The sequence below is a fragment of the Chiloscyllium punctatum genome, chromosome 41 (assembly GCF_047496795.1).
Source record: "Chiloscyllium punctatum isolate Juve2018m chromosome 41, sChiPun1.3, whole genome shotgun sequence".
In the NCBI taxonomy this organism is placed as follows: domain Eukaryota; kingdom Metazoa; phylum Chordata; class Chondrichthyes; order Orectolobiformes; family Hemiscylliidae; genus Chiloscyllium; species Chiloscyllium punctatum.
This window is the reverse complement of record NC_092779.1, coordinates 23,427,899-23,447,015: the sequence shown is the minus strand read 5'-3', so window position 1 is coordinate 23,447,015 and position 19,117 is coordinate 23,427,899. Positions and strand designations below refer to the sequence as shown.

Sequence of the window (19,117 nt, the reverse complement as noted above, 5' to 3'; positions counted from 1 at the left end):
CTAAATGACCTCCAAGTGGTAGATCATGCGCCACTCACAGAATCTCCTTTCTACACCCTACTGGCAAAACAATTTGATAAACTTCTGCCCATTTCTCATTTGCTTGAATGCGTGATGGTCTCCATTTCCTCATTAAGACTTCACTGTTAAGTAATAACACATAGCAATGTGTTCACTCTCCGTTTCTGTATCTGCCTTTTGATACAACTGCTTTAAGTTCTCATCTTTCTGCTATAACTCAATATGTTTTGCAACACTGAAGATACTTGCATGTTTAACATTTAGTTCCTGCTCTGTCCCACTTATCTGATCAAAAACAATCTCTGATGCTACCACCTCAGCTTCCTTACCTGTGCCTTTTGATCTCTCCTGCTTCAGCTTGTGACTCTGCGATTTCGTTTGTGCACAGAGAAGATTCCCAAGTAAGACTCCTGCAGTGCTTCACTTGCTTGAGTCTCCACTGGTTTTTCAACTAGAGTAGGCAGCACACCTACCTGTGAATCAGCTATATCATTTGTAAGGACAAGTTGTATTCCTGGAGCTGAGAGTTTGTCCAGTACTTTTCCACAAATTCTCCACTCTTCTCTGAACTCTCTAGCCTCACTTTACATAATTGAGTGCTTTTTGTCTCACCATGATTTCCTGTTACCAGCACATTTTCTGGCAATAGTCCTTCAGGAGTGCATTTCTCCTCATACTTCAGTACCACAAACTGAGAGGATCCTGTGTCCCTTAATATTGTAATCTCTTTACCTGCTACTCCTGATCTGTGTGATCTTATCCTTGCAGGTATATTTTTTAAGCAGATCTGGCACTTTCTCCTTAATCAATCTCTGATGCAGCTTTTTAGCTTCCACTGTGCTTTCTGTTACCATGCCAACAAAGCTTCCAGGCTTGTCCTGTTTTCCTACATCTGGCTTTCTCCGAGCCCACCAACACTGTGACTTCATGTGGCATTCTGTATTACAATGAAAACACCGGAACTTTTTACCTTCTTTGTCCCCTTCAATGGTTTCCTTTTCACCGTGTGATAAGTCCTCCTTATGATCTTCACTGAGATCTACCTTTTCCTTTCCACGTGAGGATTTCTGTTTTCCCCAATTTCTATCCCTCACGGACTGAAATTGATTCTGGAAGTCAAACTAGCAGTGTGCTCTTAAAAAATAGTATTAATGTTATTATATCTATGTTAGGTCTCTGATTGATTAACTTGTGTCATTATCTCTCTTCTTCACAAGGTTGAATTACCTGGATTGTAAGATTTTAAAGGTTTTCCCTGATCTCTTTGCCCAGCGTCTAGCATCGTTGTAACTCCTTACACAGTCTGCTCAGAGGATTCACAGAGTTTTAAACATTTTAATTTGAATAGGAACGCAGAGGGAATCTGGCTGCTCCAGAGAAAGGAACCAGAAGACAATTTATAAAAAGGTTAGTACAGAGGGAGCTCAATCTATTTTAAGTTGTCTCTCTCCTCCATTTCCAGGAGCTGTGGAGTGCGTAAAAATTGCCTGAGTTCTATTCAATAAGTTGTAAACTTTTCTGGCAGTGAAACAATGATAAACAGCATAGCCTTTTTCTCCTGAACTGACTTGCGTTGGGCCTCCATCCTTTCTGTTTGTATGTCATAAACGTTGTGATAGAAGTTTATAAAATATTATTATTTGGCAATTGTGTTGTGAAGTAGAAGTTTTCTTTTGTTTTCAATTCTGAGAAGGCAATCAGTTTGATAAGGATTTTATCCAAAACAGCATTTCCAAGAAGGTGGAAGTAGGTACTGCAGATGCTGGAGATTAGAGTCAAGATTAGAGTGGTGCTGGAAAAGCACAGCAGGTCAGGCAGCATTGGAGGAGCAGGAAAATCGACGTTTTGGGCAAAATCCCTTCATCAGGAATTCCTGATGAAGGGCTTTTGCCCGAAACGTCGATTTTCCTGCATTTCCAAGAAGTCACGTGACTCAACATAATTGACCAGGCAATCTATTTGGTGAGATAATTGCTGAAATGTTTACCGCACAGACCTTTTATGACAAACAAACAGATAGGATGGAGGCCAAATGCAGGTCAATTCAGGAGAAAAAGGCCAATGGCAGGAGCTCTGCTGTTTACCACCCTCAATGTGTCAGAGTCAAAGCAGTATCAATGAGACAGCCTGGCTGTGTGCCTCAGGGAGAGACTGAGAGAATTACTTTTGATTAAAGTACTGCAAGTCATGAAAAGAAAGTGCTTGCAACCCAGTCAGTTGAGTCAGACATTAAAGAGTGGAGATAGGAAAATTAACTTAATTGGTTTAGTCTCTATAAAGAATATCACTCAGATAAAGGTTTGAATCTTTCTTCTACTGTTTATAAGATGTTTCCAAATTGTTTGTTTAATATACATATAGCTTTTCTTTTTGCTAGTGACCATCAGTGATTGAGGGAGTGAACATTTGTGGATGTGGTGCCCATCAAGCTGCTTTGTCCTTCAAAGTGTCAAGATTTTATGTGTAATGAAGAGCTGCTCTCATCCAACTGAAGAATATTCCATCACATTCCTGACTTGGGCCTTGTAGATGGTGGATGGCTTTTGGGGAGTCAGGAGTTGGGTAAAATGCTACTGGCATCCCAGCCTCTGACCAGTTTTTGTAGTCAAAGTACATCTATGGCTGGTTCATTTGAGTTTCTAGACAAGGGCAACCTCTGGAATGTTAATAGTGGGAAAATCTGCAATGGTAATGCCATGAAATATCAAGGTCACATGATTAAAATCTCTATTGTTTCTGATAGTTAGTGTCTATTCTTAATGTTACTTGTCATTTATCTGCTCAAGTTAGGGCGACACGGTGACTCAGTGGTTAGTACTGCTGCCTCACAGTACCAGGGGCCTGGGTTCAATTTCAGCCTTGGGCGACTGTCTTTGTGGAGTTTTCACATTCTCCCTGTGTTTGTGTGGGTTTCCTCCCTGTGCTCTGGTTTCCTCCGACAATCCAAACATGTGCAGGTTAGGAGAATTGGCCATGCTAAATTGCCCTTAATCTTCAGGGATGAGTAAATTAGGTGTACAGTAGCGCCTCGACTTACTAACTTAATCCGTTCCGGGACCCGGTTCGCGAACCGAAAAGTTTGCGAACTGAATTAATTTTTCCCATTGTTCGGATAGTGTAAGAATGCTTGGACGGCTGTTCACAGCACACCTGCCAAAGACGAACTGAATGAGATCACGCGGGGCCCGAGAGCTTTTGCGTTCAACAAGCGCATAGCAAATGAAACCATGTGGTTGCGCAGGGGCTTTTTGTGTTCGTACTTTCGTTCGTACCTTGAATTTCCTACATACGTTGAAGCAAAATTTACATACAATCCTGTTCGTAAACCGATTTGTTCGTGAATGGGGTCGTTCGTATGTCGAGGCGTTACTGTATTACACAGTGGTTAATGTAGGGGACTGGGTGGGTTACTCTTCGGAGGGTTGGTGTGGACTTGTTGGGCTGAAGGGCCTGTTTTCACACTGTAGGTATTCTAAACAAATCTGGATTTAGTCCAGGTCCTGCTTTGTATGTTTACATGCAGTTTCAGTATCTGAGGAGGGGTAGATTGTTTTGAACAGTACACAATCATCAGCAAACAGACCCACTTCTGCATTAAGGTAAAAACAATGACTGCAGATGCTGAAAATCAAATACTGGATTAGTGGTGCTGGAAGAGCACAGCAGTTCAGGCAGCATCCAACGAGCAGCGAAATCAACGTTTCGGGCAAAAGCCCTGATTCCTGATGAAGGGCTTTTGCCCGAAACGTTGATTTCGCTGCTCGTTGGATGCTGCCTGAACTGCTGTGCTCTTCCAGCACCACTAATCCACTTCTGCATTATATTGACTGTAGGACATTGGAGCCAAACTTACAATGACATCATGGAACTTCTCATGGGGCATAAGTGGCACAGTGTAGGTAGAGTTAGAGAGAAGCATGTAGTATGAAGTGATAGATTTCATGAAATAAACTTTCAGTAATGTATGGTTAGATCTTGGTACATATCTGAATGCCAAGGAATATGTAATTTCAGTGTTACAAAAAAGCTAAAGTCTGAAGTCTGTTAGTGACCTTGGATTCTTTTCAATCACTCTATTTTGAAACCAAGCTAATGGATTTGGACAGAAAGCTACAAAACAAAAGATGATGGCAGTGATGGAACCTACTGATAAAGAAATTGAAGCACCAAGGATAGTCAAGAAACAGAATCAAATCATTTGGAGTTGAGCTCAACTGAATAAAATCACTTTTTCAAAAAAAAGGTCTGAGTATGGCTTTAAGACCAGCTAGTCCTCAGAAAAGCTACAGAGCTGAAAAAATTCAAAACTGAAAATACTTGCAGAGAAACAACCAAAACAACTGTAAGTCTGAATAAAATCTGTTTACAATCAAGAAAAAGGGAACATAGAGTCATAGAATCATAGAGATGTACAGCATGAGAACAGACCCTTCAGTCCAACTATTCCATTCTGACCAGATATCCTAAATTAATCCAGTCCCATTTGCCAGCATTTGCCCTGTATCCCTCTAAACCCTTCCTATTCACATACCCATCCAGATGACTTTTAAATGTTGCAATTGTATCAGCCTCCACCACTTTCTCTTGCAGCTCATTCCATACACGCACCACCCTTTGTGTGAAACTGTTGCCTCTTAGATCCCTTTTAAATATTTCCCCACTCACCTTAAAACTATGCACTCCAGTTTGGACTCCCCCACCCCAGGGAAAAGACCTTGTCTATTTACCCTATCTATGGCCCTCATGATTTTATAAACCTCTATAAGGTCACCCCTCAGCCTCCGACACTCCAGGGAAAATAGCCCCAGTCTATTCAGCCTCTCCCAAGATCTCGAGCCCTCTAACCCTGGCAACATCCTTGTAAATCCTTTCTGAACTTTTTCAAGTTTCACAACATCATTCCAATATCAGGGACACCAGAATTGCACACGATATTCCAATAGTGTTCTGTAGAACTGCAACATGACCTCCCAACTCTTATACTCAATGCACTTACCAATAAAGGCAAGCACACCAAATGCCTTCTTCATTATTCTCTCTACCTGCAACTTCACTTTCAAGGAGCTATGCACCTGCATTTCAAGGTCTCTTTGTTCAGCAACATTCCCCAGGACCTTATCATGCAGTGTAAAATCCTGCCCTGATTTGCCTTTTCAAAATGTAGCACCTCAATTTATCTAAATTAATCTCCATCTGCCACTCTTCTGTCTATTAGCCCATCTGGTCAAGATCCCATTGTACTCTGAAGTAACCTTGTTAAAAATCACACAACACCAGGTTATAGTCCAACAGATTTAATTGGAAGCACTAGCTTTGGAGCGTTGCTCCTTCATCAGGTGGTAGTCGATGCTCCAAAAGCTAGTGTGCTTCCAATTAAACATGTTGGACTATAACCTGGTGTTGTGTGATTTTTAGTTTTGTACACCCCAGTCCAACACCGGCATCTTCAAATCATGAAGTAACCTTCTTTGCTAACCATTACAAACAAGCTGTAAAAAAATGTGCAGTGAGACCATATAAGGCCCATTAATGTCCAAAGGAATAAATCTGGATCAATACCGTAAAAATATATTGATTATCAGACATCAAAAGCAAATTAAATCCTTTCGAGTTAAAATCGAGAAAAGAAGAGAAAGTTTTAACTGCATTAAAAGAACAGACTGAGAAACAGAATTCAGCCTTCTGACAGTGATTTAAAAATTTCTAAACTATTCATTCAGTAACAAAGTCAACAACAAGCAAGTTAAGAACATTTTTTTCAATAACTTTCTTAAAGTAAATCAACTGAAAACAAAAGCAGCAATAAAAGTCAAAGAGTCATACAGCACAGGAATAGACCCTTCAGTCCAGCTAGCCCATGCTGACCATAATCCTAAACTGAACTAGATCAACCTGCCTGCGCTTGGCCCATGTTCAACATTTCTTATACATGTACTTATCTAAATGTACCCACGCATCCATCACTTTCTCTGGAAGTTCATTCCACACACACAACACTCTCTGTGTAAAAACAAATGCCCCATATGTCTTTTCTCCTTTCACCTTAAAAATATGCCTCCCACTCTTGAAATCCTCCACTTAGGGAAAAGGCACTTGTTGTTCGCTTTATCTACATTTCTCCTTTTTTCATAAACCTCTATAAGGTCACCTCTCAACTCCCCCAGTGCGCCAATGAAAAAAGTCCCAGCCATATCAACCTCTCCTTATTACTCAAACCTTTCATTCCTAGCAACATCCTGGTAAATCTCTTCTGAACCCTCTCTGGCTTAAAGCCTTTCTATAACAGGGAGACCAGAACTGGACACTGCACTCAATGTGAGGACTCACCAATACCCTGTGCAACCTCAACATAACATCATTTATTAGAATTCAAAATCTCAGAACATGAACAGCGAAGTAAGTCAAATCTTTATTACATCAAAGGATTGAGGAAGAAATGCAAGAGTTATTCAGCAACTAAGAGATTTGAAATTTGACAAGTTAGAACTTTTTTTTAAAAAGTGAAAATTTGATCAAATTACCTTAGACTTAAGAAAGAAAATCAGCTTGAGTGACATTATAATGGCCATCTTTGATAGTCAAAAAATTTGAATCTGATTGATTGAAACCATTTTAAGAAAACTCCTTCACACACATCTTTAGAAATCCTTCAGCTATCTTGGAAAAGAAATATCTTCATTTGTCTCTATGACAACATTATGTTGGTAAAGGAAATCTGAACTGTATATTGAAAACAGCATTCAGATAAACAGAAATTTCAATGGCACTTTGGCACTATATCAACAACATTTATAATAACACAGATTCAGCAACAACTTTAGTCAACTAGGAATAGAACAAGGTCAAAATGTAATATAAAGCAATCAAATTCCTAACAATGATAATCCAGGACAAGAAAATAATCAAATAATTTATTGTGCTTGTCAACAATTAGTGAATGCATCAAAATTTACATGTACTAATCTTTATGCCAGAAACAACTATCCAATCCATTTGACTGACCATCATCAAATTGGCAAATGTGGAAACACAAATTTTGAACTGCTTCTGTATTGGAGAACAAATTGAGTACAAAACAACTTAGCAGACTTCTCTTGTGTAGGCAAAGGAGATCATACCCTGTGTTAGGTAGAAATAGATTAAGGAGAAACAAATTACATGTTGATGCACTTCCAACAGCTTTTGATCAGTATTTCACTTCAAGAACAAATTGATCACTGGTGAGATCATGCTTCATTAGCACATACCTACACACAGTAGGTTCTGTGGATAGCTTCATTAATGATACGCATGTACAATTTGACCTATGCCACTATTGAAACTTAAAACAAGAGCTCATTTGTGACTGAATGACCATTCATAGCTTAGGTAAATCAAAAGTTATTTAACTGTTAAAAATTGAAATAGCATGTAAATCTAAAACATGCAATTAAACTAACAGTGGATATAAAGTATTTAAGAAACATTATATAGAAAAAAAAAATTAATACTGAATTTTTACAGAGATTGTTGACTACCTAAAGCACAATAGACCATTCAACCAGAGGAAACAAATCTGTCATCTTAAAAATAGACTATATATGACAACATCAACATGAAATCCTCTATAACTGCATACTACACTGTCATGTCACAGCTTTGGTTCCAAAGCCCTACATCAGTGAATCTAAAACTGAAACCAGCCATGTACCAATGTCAGCAACAGCGGAGATGTTCAACAATCGAAAAATACAGCAAGCGTTAAACCAAATTCTTTCCAAGCTGATATGTATGTTCATGCCTTGAAATGAAAACTTGAAGAACAGGTCAGTAATGTAATGGAATATGTTCCTTCATGTGAGGATTGAATACCTATGAATGAACAACATTGATTTTTTTCTTGGAGAACTAACACTACTACCAAATCTAGATATTAACGATGGAGTAGAAGAAATAGAGTCATAGAGATGTACAGCATGGAAACAGACCCATCGGTCCAACCCGTCCATGCCGACCAGATATCTCAACCCAATCTAGTTCCACCTGCCAGCACCTGGCCATATCACTCCAAACCCTTCCTGTTCATATACCCATCCAAATGCATCTCGAATGTTGCAATTGTACCAGCCTCCACCACTTCCTCTGGCAGCTCATTCCATACACGTACCTCTCTGTGTGAAAAGGTTGCCCCGTAGGTCTCTTATATATCTTTCCCCTCTCACCCTAAACCTATGCCCTCTAGTTCTGAACTCTCCAACCCCCAGGGAAAAGACTTTGTCTCTTTACCATATCCATGCCCCTCATGATTTTATTTGTCACCCTTCAGCCTCCTATGCTCAAGGGAAAACAGCCCCAGCCTGTTCAGCCTCTCCCTATAGCTCAAATCCTCCAACCCTGCAACATTCTTGTAAATCTTTTCTGAACCCTTTCAAGTTCACAACATCTTTCCGATAGGAAGGAGACCAGAATTGCACGCAATATTCCAACAGTGGACTAACCAAAGTCCTGTACAGCCGCAACATGACCTTCCAACTCCTGTACTCAATACTCTGACCAATCGAGGAAAAATAGCACATATTCCCTACACATTCCCAAATGTCCAATAATGCGAGACACTTCAGGAAGCACAGCTGATAAATAGTAGCCAATGGACAAAAAGGAGTGTAAGAGTTCTGATTTGCAGTCTAGTAATTTGCTGATTTTTAGGTGGTTCGAATCACCCTCCAAATCCCTGGTTCTGACACTGGACTTATTTAGGGAATGTAAATGAAGAAGGCAGAAGACAGGTATTTCATGGCAAAATAATCTCTGCATTTATTTAAACACGAAAGGTAAGTATAACACAAGCATATAAGTAGAAGTAGAAAACAGTGAAATTAACATTATCAATTAAACGGAGCATAGTAATTAAGTACACAATTAAACACAGATTAAACACTATTAGAACCTAAACAGCAGTTTAATTGCAGAAACTTTAATCAGGCTTCCTATGGTTGAGGATACTTCCTGCCTTTCCCTCCCTACCACCTGGGTCGGAATTTTGCGACCTCGGGAGTTTCAGCATACGCCAGAGGAAATCGCCGTTTTAAAGTACGTCAGCTTGCTGAGGTTCCTGCTGTCAGTTCTCCTAGTCCGGAGCAGGCCTGTGTCTGGAAGCTCTTGTTTGGATAGAGCTTGCTTGGCTTCTCCCTCTCGGAAGACCTTTGGTGCGATGATGCTCTTGCTTTGGCTCCATGATTTGGCTTCTCTGTTTGCCCTCTGTGATTCTTGGTTCCGAAACTGTTGATTGAGGCTGGAGCCTCTGGTCAAGTTGATCCTGTGGAAGCTTGTTGTTGAAAAAAATGGTTCCCTCCCTCCCCCAGGTAAGGTCCAGGTTAGCAGTTAGACAGACTGTGTGTCTCATTATCTCCTCTCAAATCTGTGTGGCTACTGCGTTTCTGGTGTTCCCTTTGAGGTCAGTTGGCTTCCTGATAGTTAAGGGTATGTGTGAATGCATTTTGATTAAGTTAAAAATCACACAACATCAGGTTATAGTCCAACAGGTTTATTTAGAATCACTAGCAGTGCTTTGCTTTGAAAGCTACTGCCTCCAAATAAACCTGAGGGATATAGATGGATTAGTGTTACTTCTGCAATTCCATTTTACAAAGGAGGTGAACTCACACCAGTGGGTAATTGTTTTAGTCAAGAGCTGAGTCAACAAGAATGGAAACGATGTAGAGGAAATGTAGAATTGTTTTTGTACTAGCTAAAATTGTATGTCAGAATGAAATGTGCCAATGAACAATAGTAGGCACGGTGGGCAAATAGATAAGATGTTGTGAGAGGATGAAGTTAAGCTCGATACGCCTGTACAAACAGTAGGTATAAACATCTGCTTCCCACTTTTACGAAAACACAGGAACAAACCCCAATTAAAAGGGTCATGGGGATCAGAACGGCCTCGGGAAAGGCACAGATGAAGGGGGTAAATAATGATGAAGAAAGGATATGCCTAACAATGACCTATAGCAGGGTAAGGTCAAACAGCCTTGTGAGACCAGAAATAAGCATTTTATCACAGACAAGGCCGGATAAGGCAAGAGGCAAACAGGGGTAATGGGGGCCGGTCTTAGGGAAGTGGATGATGTAAGCAGGGGAGGGAGCAGTGTAAAACAATGGACATTAAATCATATAAATATTATGTATGAATTGAACCTGGTGTGTATGTCCTCTGCCTTTTTAGACACTGGACATCACACCCACTTGCAAGTGTAAAATAAATGACACTATTGATTCAGATCTTGTCTCGGACTGAAATTATTGAAGTGTGTGAGCTTTGTTTCTCACAATTGGGGGCTCGTCCGGGATTTTCTTCCATCACCGGCGGGGGGAGTGGCTGGCCTTGGACACTGGGAAGACGCATCCCGTTCCCCATTGAGGAGCGGTCTCGTGTCCTGGTTTGGTCTGCTCCCTTGGGTGACTGGTACGAATCCCACAAGAGAGACATCTGAATCAGACAGGGATAGGAGGTCGATAGAAACTACGGCGATAAGGGGCCAGGCAACTCTGTGCACAGACCAAGGTAAGAAACCTGACTTTTAAGTATTGCCTTGGTGGCCGGGACAAAGGGTATTTACTCGCTGAGGGACTAGCGAAGGCCCTGGGAAATGGGGGGGTAGGCAGAGTAGCTGTCACGAAGTACAGGAAGAAGAAAAAGTCCCTGGTAACATTCCTCCTGAAAGTCCGTTGGGGAGGATGTTGCGGGAATGGACAAGCAATACTTGTACAAGGGAAAAGGATAAAAAGAAAATGATTAAATATTGTTGTTTAGTATGGACCAAAGAACCAATCCTTCGTCCGGCTGTCTTCTGGCCAAAGTATGGTTCGGACGAGGATTGGGTCTGTCAGTATTTAGGTTTGTATGTGAATAAGAAACAACCTTTTTAGTCAAGAGGAGGCGGACTATGCATCCTGTTGGAAGGGCAGTTTGGGAATGATGGTAGTAAAGACAAAGGATTCCCCCTCTGCCCCACCTAGTCCCTGGGATCCTCTTGGCTGTTTGCCTCCCCCATACCATAAAATCAGGTTAGGTGAAAATGGGGGAGGAAGAGAGACAGACAGACAGGGACAGGAAACAGATGATTCACGAGAGGAGGATGAAGGGGCAGTGGACGTGGATGTTGTTGTTCCTGACCCTCAATCCTCAGTAAAAGAAAGCACAGCTGCAGTAGATGTAGAGGAGGGCTTCGGAGGATCTAAATCAAAGCCAAAGGGGGGGAAAACAAAAAAAAAGAAGAACATAACGACTTATCCCCTTCGGGAGGTACCAATAGGGGATAAAGAGATTGGGTTTGTAAGTGCCCCCCTCAGCAGTGGGGAGGTCAGAACATTTAAAAAAGAAATGAAGGTCCTGGTTGAGGATCCGGTGGGGCTGTCTGAACAAATTGATCAATTTTTGGGGCCCAGTCTGTATACCTGGGCTGAGTTAATGTCTATTTTGAATATATTATTTACTGGGGAAGAAAGGGGACTTATACGGGGAGCAGCCATTAAAATATGGGACAGGAAACATCCGATTGGAGATGGGGATGCTGGACAGGGAGAGGTGAAGTTTCCCCTCAGAGACCCCCAGTGGGAAGATCAAAATCCGGAGCATAGAGAAGAAATGAGGGAATTGAAAGACCTGATTCTAAAAGGAATAAAAGAGGCAGTTCCGAAGTCACAGAATTTGACTAAAGCCTTTGAAGTTAGACAGGAGAAAGATGAGACTCCCTCAGCTTTCTTGCAAAGATTAAGAGACTCGATGCGGAAATATTCTGGAATGAACCCTGAGGACCCAGTGGCACAGGGTCTTTTGAAAGTACATTTTGTGACAAAGGCATGGCCAGACATACAGAGAAAGATACAGAAGATAGAAGGGTGGAGTGAAAAGCCATTAGATGAATTGTTAAGAGAGGCACAGAAAGTGTTTGTAAAGAGAGAGGATGAGAGACAGAAACAGAAGGTGAAAATGATGGTAGCTACGGTTGATGAGGTAGTTAAGAAAAGAATGGAACCAATATTGAGCAACTGGAGCGGTGGGTGGCAGCATGTAGGACAGAGAGAAAGGGGGAGAGAGAGAGAGAGAGAGGGAGAGGACAAGGGGGAGTATTTGATAGAGGGTTCGAGCGACAGGGGCAGAGCTGGAAGACTCCACAGGCAGGATGTTATTATTGCGGAAAGATAGGGCATTTTAAGCGGGAATGTCTGGCTCTGAAAAGGGAAGAGAGGGCAATTCCGCTTATGAATTTTGATGAAGAATAGGGGTGTCAGGGGTTCCTGCCCTCGGGGGCCCACCAGGAACCCTTGATAAACCTGAAGGTGGGACCCTATAAGGAAGAGGTAGTCTTCCTAGTAGATACGGGGGCAGCACGGTCATCACTGAATTTTAAACCAAAGAAAGTAGAAATGTCGACACGGTCAATTACTGTTTCAGGGGTTAAAGGGGAGGGATTTACTGTTCCAGTATTTGAACCTATGATGATAGAAGGTCCTAAGGATAGGGTCAAAGGGGAATTGTTGTATATCCCTGATATAGGAAGTAACTTACTAGGGAGAGATTTAATTATCCTCTTAGGACTGGAGATTGGAATTCAGGAAAAAGAATTAGTTGTCCAAATGGCAATGTTGACAGAGGATATGGAGAGAGAGATAGACCCTATTGTATGGGCTAGAGAAGGGAATCGTGGAAAATTACAGATCCCCCCCCCCCCTTGAAATACATTTAAAAAGGAAAGGGGACGTTGTCTGTGAGCGACAATATCCCATTTCCATAGAAGGTAAACGAGGACTGCAGCCAGTAATTGAAGGATTGATTAGAGATGGATTGTTGGAGCCATGTATGTCTCCTTATAATACCCCAATACTACCAGTGCGGAAATCCGATGGAACTTATCGATTGGTGCAGGATTTGAGAACATTAAATCAAATAGTACTGATCAGGCACCCAGTGGTGCCAAACCCCTATACCTTATTAAGTAAGATCCCTCATGACCACAAATGGTTTAGTGTGATAGATTTAAAGGATGCCTTTTGGGCCTGTCCCTTGGCAGAGGAAAGTAGGAATTTGTTTGCCTTTGAGTGGGAAGACCCTAAGACAGGACGAAAACAGCAATACCGGTGGACTGTGCTTCCCCAGGGGTTTACGGAATCCCCGAATTTATTTGGACAGATGTTAGAACAAGTATTGGAGAAATTTAGCAGCCCCAAGGGGACTACCCTGTTGCAGTATGTAGACGACCTCTTAGTAACAGGAAAAAGAAGAGAAAGAGTAGTAGAAGCCACTAACAAATTATTGAATTTCCTGGGTCAGCAGGGACTGCGGGTATCTAAAAACAAACTACAATATGTGGAGCAAGAAGTGAAATACTTGGGACATTTAGTTAGTGAGGGAAAGCGAAAGATAAGCCCGGAACGGATAGAGGGAATAGTGGGAATGCCGCTGCCCAGCACTAAAAGGGAGTTACGCAAATTTTTAGGTCTAACGGGTTATTGCAGATTGTGGATTGATTCCTATGCACTGAAGACTAAGAAATTATATCTCAAACTATTAGAGGGGGAACCAAAATGTCTAAGTTGGGATGATGAGGAAAAAGAACTAGTTGAGAAACTCAAAAGAGATCTGATCCATGCCCCCGTGTTAGCCTTACCTTCTCTAGATAAACCTTTCCACCTCTTTGTTACCGTGGATAAGGGAGCGGCTTTGGGAGTATTGACCCAGAGGTGGGGAGGAATGAGACAACCAGTAGCATATCTTTCAAAGCTACTGGATCTAGTATCCCGGGGGTGGCCTGAGTGTGTGCAGGCTGTGGCTGCCACTGCACTGTTGGTGGGGGAAAGCAGAAAGCTTACATTTGGGGGAGCCCTAATAGTAAGCACTCCACACCAAGTGAGAACAATCCTAAACCAAAAAGCTGGGCGATGGTTGACAGACTCGCAGATTCTGAAATATGAGGCAACATTAATAGAAAAGGATGATCTAGTGTTGGTCACTGACAATTGTTTAAATCCAGCTGCCTTTCTTTGGAAAGGGGAAGGAGACTCTCCTCAGAATCCAGGGCACGATTGCCTTGACATTATAGAATACCAAACTAAGGTCCGCATGGACCTCAGAGATGTTCCATTTCATGCAGGGGTTAGACTTTTTATAGACGGATCATCCCGGGTGATTGAAGGGAAAAGATATAATGGGTATGCAGTCGTAGACGGGGCAAACAGTAGTGTGGTGGAGGCAGGATGGTTGCCAAATGGGTGGTCAGCTCAGACTTGTGAACTCTATGCATTGGAAAGAGCCCTTAGAGCATTAGAGAATAAAGAGGGAACAGTATACACTGACTCTAAATATGCATTTGGTGTTGTGCACACTTTCGGCAAGATATGGCAGGAACGAGGGCTGATCAACAGCCGAGGGAAAGAATTAGTACATGAAGAATTGATTAAACGGGTCTTGGAGTCCCTATTACTTCCCCGAGAAATAGCAGTAGTGCATGTAAATGGTCATCAGAAAGGAAATGAACTAGAAGTTAGGGGGAATAGATTAGCCGATGAGGTGGCTAAGGAAGCAGCCCTGAACCCACAAGAAGTGGTGATTCATTCCCTAATACCTACTGTTCCAGGTCCTCGGGAAGCTCCTATATTTACTGAAAGCGAAGAAAATGAATTGAGAGATTTAGGAGCTGTAAAAACAGCAGACGGGCATTGGAGGTTACCTGATGGAAGGGAAATGTTAAACAAAATGATGATGCGAGAGATTATGGCTGTCCTACATCAAGGCAGCCATTGGGGAGTACAAGCAATGTGTGATTTAGTTCTTAGGGAATATGGATGTAAAGGAATATATACAATTGCTAAACAAATATGTGAGGGATGTATCATATGCAGAAAGGTAAATAAGAAAGTCTTGAGAAAACAGACCCCGGGAGGAAGAGACCCAGGATTGAGACCTTTCCAGAGTATACAAGTAGATGATACTGAACTCCCCAGGGTAGGCAGACTAAAATATATGTTGGTCATAGTAGATCATTTATCTGGTTGGGTTGAGGCATACCCCCTAGCTACCGCCACTGCAAGTGGAGTGTCTAAAACAATATTGGAGCACATAATTCCCCGATATGGGCTCGTGAACCATATTGATTCCGATCAAGGAACTCACTTTACTTCTAAAGTGTTACAGGGGGTAATGAAAGGGTTGGGAATTTCCTGGGAGTTCCATACTCCGTGGCACCCGCCATCATCGGGAAGGGTTGAGAGAATGAACCAAACACTCAAACGACAGCTCTCTAAATTGATAATAGGAACCAGACTCCCTTGGATCAAATGTTTACCTATAGCTCTCTTGCGAGTACGAACAGCCCCAAGGAAAGACTTGGGACTATCCCCCTATGAAATCTTATTTGGATTACCTTACTTGGGAACGAATGGAAAATTGCCAATTCCCGAAACTAAAGATTTGTTTTTAAAGAAGTACATACTGGGTTTGTCCTCCTCTTTGTCTTTCGTAAGGAAACAGGGTTTATTGGCACAGACTCCACCCCTTGAATTCACCGTTCATCCCATCCGGCCAGGCGATTGGATCTTAGTAAAATCATGGACAGAGACTAAATTACAGCCAGACTGGGAAGGGCCGTACCAGGCTCTTTTGACTACCGAAACGGCAATAAGGACAGCGGAGAAAGGCTGGACTCACTACACTCGGATCAAAGGGCCAGTGGACCCTCCCGTGGAGAAAGAAGTCTGGACAGCTGAATCAACGCAAGATCCGATGAAACTCAGACGAAAGAGACTTTGAGTAACTAATTATACAGTGGCGACGCGAGTGCGGGATTATTTCTGTAAGATTGTATATTAAGTCTTTTTGTGCTTCAGCATGATGTTTAGAATACTGGGAATGCTTAGAGTTATGATGCTAGCTCTCTTAGTATTGGCATTTCATCAAATATCATTTTTATATGTATTATTAACGGTTCCTGAATCTGATAACCCACAAGTAATAGACGCTGATGTATGTAGCTTAGTAAATTGTGGGGACGTAGATAATCAGAGACAGTATCGCAGCTCTGAGATACATCTTAAGTCCTATGGGGATGGCCTTGGGGATGGTACTTGGTATAACGGTCTTGTCACAGTACACCGGGCCCCCTTCCGACCAGCTCGCGATTGTCCTGATAAAAAGTGTAACCCAATATACCTAACAATAAGGAAAACCACATGGCACGAAACAATCCTGGGTGGGGCCACCTATAAGATACAATTAAATGAAACATTTGGGATAGAAATGAAAGCAAATGGGAAGGATTTCTTGGGCTGTTGTTTCCGAATTAGTGTAGGACAGGGAAAACGGGTAGAACTACTGGGTAATAAGATACAATCTTTCACCCCTCCCGATGATCCTAAAGTAGTAAAATTTATAGAGGTAAAGGACTTGAAACAGACCATTGAAATAGAAACTGGGTACGGGGATGCAAATGCCTGGGTTGAATGGGTAAAGTATACTGTAAAAAGTCTGAACAAAAGCAATTGCTATGCATGTGCCTCCGGTCGGACAGTGACCCAGGGGGTTCCCTTTCCGCTCGGGTGGAAGCGAGACAGGAAGGGCATGAAATGTATGAAAGCCCTGTATCAGGATGAGACTGCATGGAATGATAGGAATTGTACCTCCCTATCTCAGATGTTCCCTCCCTTGGAGAAGAAAGATGTAAAAGTTCCCCCCCTGTTTTCTGCCGCAGTTGGAAATCACACCTCGTGTGTGCGTAGACGAGGTACAAGTCGGTCGAAAGATTTGGGGGAGCTGAAACTATGTACAGAGATTAAGAATGTCACCGAAACGGAGAAGGGAGGGAACTACTCAGCATTAAAGGTTCCCCGAGCGGATCTGTGGTGGTACTGTGGAGGCAAAATATTGAGACCCACCCTACCTCCGGATTGGAGAGGGATATGTGCAATTGTACAATTGGCAATTCCATTTACCCTGGCATTTGAGAAGGAAAACAAAGGAGGGAAAAAGGGAAGGGGTAAGAGATTACTGTTAGACACTTCTTTCGATGACAGGATTTATCTTGATTCGGTAGGAGTCCCTAGGGGAGTACCGGATGAATTTAAGGCTCGTAACCAGATTGCAGCAGGCTTTGAGTCAGCTCTCTTTTGGTGGGTAACAATTAATAAAAATGTAGATTGGATAAATTACATTTTCTATAATCAACAGCGATTTATAAATTATACAAGAGATGCGGTTAAAGGAATATCAGAACAGCTTGATGCGACAAGTAGGATGGCATGGGAAAATAGAATAGCCCTTGATATGATTTTAGCAGAAAAAGGGTGTGTGTGTGTGATGTTAGGAGGAAGCTGTTGTACTTTTATTCCTAATAACACTGCGCCTGATGGTTCAATGACTCGGGCCTTAAGGGGATTGACTACCTTAGCAGAGGAACTGGCTGAGAATTCAGGAGTAGATACATCTCTCACAGGATGGCTGGAATCATGGTTTGGGAAATGGAAGGGGGTGGTGGTTTCTATCCTTACTTCCCTGATAGTAGTAGTCGGGGTATTGGTAGCCATTGGCTGCTGTATCATACCCTGTATACGAGGACTCACCCAAAGGTTGATTGAAACAGCCTTAATGAAACAGATGCCCCTAAAAGGGAATCAGGCTGAAGGACTTTATCGACTAAATAATGAGGAGATGAGTGAGACCAAGATGGATGAAATCTCTGGGATGATGCTTGCGAATTTCGGGAGCGATGCCTAAAAACAAAATATTTACAGAAGATAACAAATGGTAACTAAAAGAAAGAGGGGGAATTGTGGGATATAGGCGGATTAGTGTTACTTCTGCAATTCCATTTTACAAAGGAGGTGAACTCACACCAGTGGGTAATTGTTTTAGTCAAGAGCTGAGTCAACAAGAATGGAAACGATGTAGAGGAAATGTAGAATTGTTTTTGTATTAGCTAAAATTGTATGTCAGAATGAAATGTGCCAATGAACAATAGTAGGCACGGTGGGCAAATAGATAAGATGTTGTGAGAGGATGAAGTTAAGCTAGATACGCCTGTACAAACAGTAGGTATAAACATCTGCTTCCCACTTTTACGAAAACACAGGAACAAACCCCAATTAAAAGGGTCATGGGGATCAGAACGGCTTCGGGAAAGGCACAGATGAAGGGGGTAGATAATGATGAAGAAAGGATATGCCTAACAATGACCTATAGCAGGGTAAGGTCAAACAGCCTTGTGAGACCAGAAATAAGCATTTTATCACAGACAAGGCCGGATAAGGCAAGAGGCAAACAGGGGTAATGGGGGCTGGTCTTAGGGAAGTGGATGATGTAAGCAGGGGAGGGAGCAGTGTAAAACAATGGACATTAAATCATATAAATATTATGTATGAATTGAACCTGGTGTGTATGTCCTCTGCCTTTTTAGACACTGGACATCACACCCACTTGCAAGTGTAAAATAAATGACACTATTGATTCAGATCTTGTCTCGGACTGAAATTATTGAAGTGTGTGAGCTTTGTTTCTCACAAACCTGTTGGACTATAACCTGGTGTTGTGTGATTTTTAACCTTGTCCACCCCAGTCCAACACCAGAACCTCCAAAACATGTTTTTTGATTAAAGCTGAATGTCCAATATCTTTAAGGCTCCATACTGTCTGCATTGTGTAGCCCGAGGTGTAAAAGTTAATTTTGGTCCAGAGTGTTAGGTTTGGTTGATTGTTCTCCTAGAGTGGAGGTGTAAATTGGAATGTTAGGCTGAACAATAGTCCCTGACAGAAGTCATTCTGGCTCTGTGTAGATAGTTGCTGCAGCCTGACTGGAGGAGTTTGTCCAATATTTTTGATGACTGGGATTTTTGCACAATCATAAGAGTTTCACCGACTTTCGCTGAAGTGTTTCTATCCTTTTGCACAGACTTTTTTGACACACCTAATGACAGGCAGGTCAGGTCAAAGACTCAAGCATGGGAGATATAAGGAAAATGGGCAAATTAAAATGTTGTAAACAGAGGTAAATTCGTTAACTAATTTGTGGATGTATTTAAATATGAATTAGTGCTTATCAAGGGGTTAAAAAGCTTGTGAATGTATTTA

The 19,117-nt window shown here is 41.9% G+C and overlaps 1 long non-coding RNA gene across 1 annotated transcript; it reads left to right on the top strand.

The window, feature by feature from the left end:
* Positions 1 to 990: 990 nt before the first annotated feature.
* Positions 991 to 2,725, top strand: LOC140465122 (uncharacterized). The gene is made up of 3 exons (XR_011955107.1): positions 991 to 1,078; positions 1,239 to 1,428; positions 2,399 to 2,725. It is a non-coding gene; the product is annotated as an uncharacterized lncRNA (long non-coding RNA).
* The last annotated feature ends 16,392 nt before the right edge of the window (positions 2,726 to 19,117 follow it).